This window comes from Aplysia californica, unplaced genomic scaffold (genome assembly GCF_000002075.1).
Source record: "Aplysia californica isolate F4 #8 unplaced genomic scaffold, AplCal3.0 scaffold00405, whole genome shotgun sequence".
Taxonomy (NCBI): domain Eukaryota; kingdom Metazoa; phylum Mollusca; class Gastropoda; order Aplysiida; family Aplysiidae; genus Aplysia; species Aplysia californica.
The window spans coordinates 212,775-215,514 of record NW_004797675.1 but is presented as its reverse complement, the minus strand read 5'-3'; positions in this window follow the sequence as shown (position 1 = coordinate 215,514).

Sequence of the window (2,740 nt, the reverse complement as noted above, 5' to 3'; positions counted from 1 at the left end):
GATCGTGTGTTGATTAAATGTGGCACAAACATGAATGAAAAAGAAAAAGAAGGAACCCGAAAACCGCTTCTGTTTCAATATTTGACAGACAAGCCTTATCTTGATCTTACCAACCGAGTTGCTTCTACCATGTAGTATGACGTCATGTCCTTGCTTAGTTCGGACTACGATCTTGTTAACACCAAAGTCTCCTGAGACCATGGGCGTCTTTTTTCGGAAAGTGTGGGGGGGGGGGGGAATCACGGAGTCCAGAAACTCGAAAGAATTCATTAGGGATTGACCTACTAATCTTGGAGATCTAGGACTGTTTTAACAGTGTGTAAATTCCATAATGTTGATCAAGGGTGAGTATTTTGTAAACCCAGTCTCCTGGAAATACTGATCTGAGCTTTGGAGGATCCCTCGATGTCACGCAGAATGAAATCTCCTATTTTTTATTTTTTTTTGGAACCTCTCCCAATGTTCTACAATCATTATTTCTGTAACTATTTTGATATATTTTATTGATTATCCAAAAAATATAATTTATTTGTTATTATATCAATTAATTAATTATTCATTTTGTTGGCGAGATTTTTTTGGAGAAAAACAATTCTGAGACATGACGAATCCAGTTTATTGGGAAAAAAATTAAGCAAAATTGCGAGCAATACAGCAACGTGTATAGTATTGCGAGAGGAAAAAGCAAACAGGTTAAGAATTAATTGATAGCCAAGACTACTACAGATCATTGACTACAGAGTAGAACTCAAATCGATGAGTAATATGTACTACAGCAGAGAAGGGCTTGATCAAGAAATATCAGAAAGTACTCTACATTTCGAAAGAAAACTCCACCTATTGAGTGCATGATTCAGCATTTAATTTTATCTCTTCCTATGTGTTTTGATTTTTTAACTGCAGTATTTTTTAAGAGACACTAAAGTGTGAAATTTCATTTTCAGTGAGGGATAATCAAAAGAAAAATCTCACAATAAATGCAAGCACTCATTTTTGAAAAGTGATTTTGAAAGATAGGTGTGAAAAAATGAGATGAAAGTAAAAGAAAATTTAAAAGGCACACTCCCAGTCCCGTAAGTGTGAGCATGCTTTCTTATTTGCAAAATGGCAATTGGCGACACAGGAATCCAGGAGTGAGCAAAGCCAGTCAGTCACACACAAGGTAGGTCAATGGGATAATATTCTTGGGCAAGTCACTTTATCGTCAGCAAAAAATGTTGACCCTGCACCTTTCCTATCTTCAAAGAAGTGGATCTGTTTGAGAGTCCGTTGATGTGCTGTGCGCCCCTTATAAGGGGAATCGAAATCACGTCCATTGTTTTAAGGTATAGGCATAAACCATTCCAAGCAGGTGTGTGACGATATTGATGTTATAAAATGATTTACATTACGCCTTGGTTTATAGGCTCTACTGATATATTATTGTTTGTTTATTGTATAAGGCGTATAGTGAGGCGTTTCCACGCTTTTCGGTTGTTGTTGTTGTTGGGTTTTTTGGGGGGTTTTTTTTTGGGGGGGGGTTTGCCTTAAGAAAAAGAATCCAGTTAGATCAATGTAGGACACGCCCCTTGAGGGCTGAAGATCTCGTCATTCTGATAGAGGTTATTTTGATGTAAACGGAAAGGGTTTAACAGACAACTTACAATGGTAAACGTGTTCCAGTTCAAGATACTAAGCGTGAATCGACAGGACCTTTGGTAGGCAAGACTGGCCTAAAGAAAAGGGTAAAATAATTGGTTGAGGGGAAAACGACACTTCTAAGAGAGGTTGTGACATAATGCGGTACTCTGGCATTTAACTCTTTGAGGACGAAACTGACAGATATTTCCGATTAGCAGCAGACCAAAGTTGCTTTTCTTTTAGCCTATTTTAAACAATCCTACACAAATTATTTTAAAAATCCCGATTTTGCATACAGTGTGCATGATGTTGCCTTCCTTTCAAAGTTCCAGGCAAAGAAAAACAAAATAGAAAAAATACCCCAACAAACTGTTTGAGTTTAAGTATTTATTCCCTCTTTAATATAGTCACCCCAAAAAAGTGGGTCTTTAAGCCTTGACGAATGACAAGAATGCTCGTTTTTAATACGTTAACAAAGCCGGGGCCTATTTGACCCCCCACCGCCTCCTCCGCGCTCACGCTTCAGTGAAGCGATAACGGCTATTTGTGAGGCAGCGCGGTGGAATCAGGCTCTCGTCAATTTTTGGGCACATAGATAAATTGGTATCATCTTAAAGCTTGTGCAATTGTCTTTATTTGGATGAAAAAAAATATCCGTTTATCATAAATACAAGTCGAGATATTTGAGAATGAAGGAGGTGGGGGTCACCTGTTTTCAGAGGTAAAATTAGTGAGAAAATGGGTGCCAAAGATTCGTTATTTCCTTAGCTTAAGAGTTCGTGGTAACTGAAAATTTACATCTTTTGTGTCTTTAATCAACGCTTTTCAGAAAAATCCACACAGAAATGAATTTTTTAATGGGCATGAAAGGTGTTGAGCCCAAAAACAAAAATCTGATAAAAATCAACAAACCTGTGGAAAAATGCAAGTTTCTTCGCTTTGATTATTGTGATGAGAGCCTGATTCAACTACGCTGCCTCACATTTAGATGGGTATAGTAGGTCTGGTGAAGGGACGGACTGACTATAACTCTGGTCCCAGCACAAAGATGTTCAAAACGTTAAATGCATATTATGCACAGTCGTGTATGTTCAACACGGCTCAGCCAAGTCAAAAATCC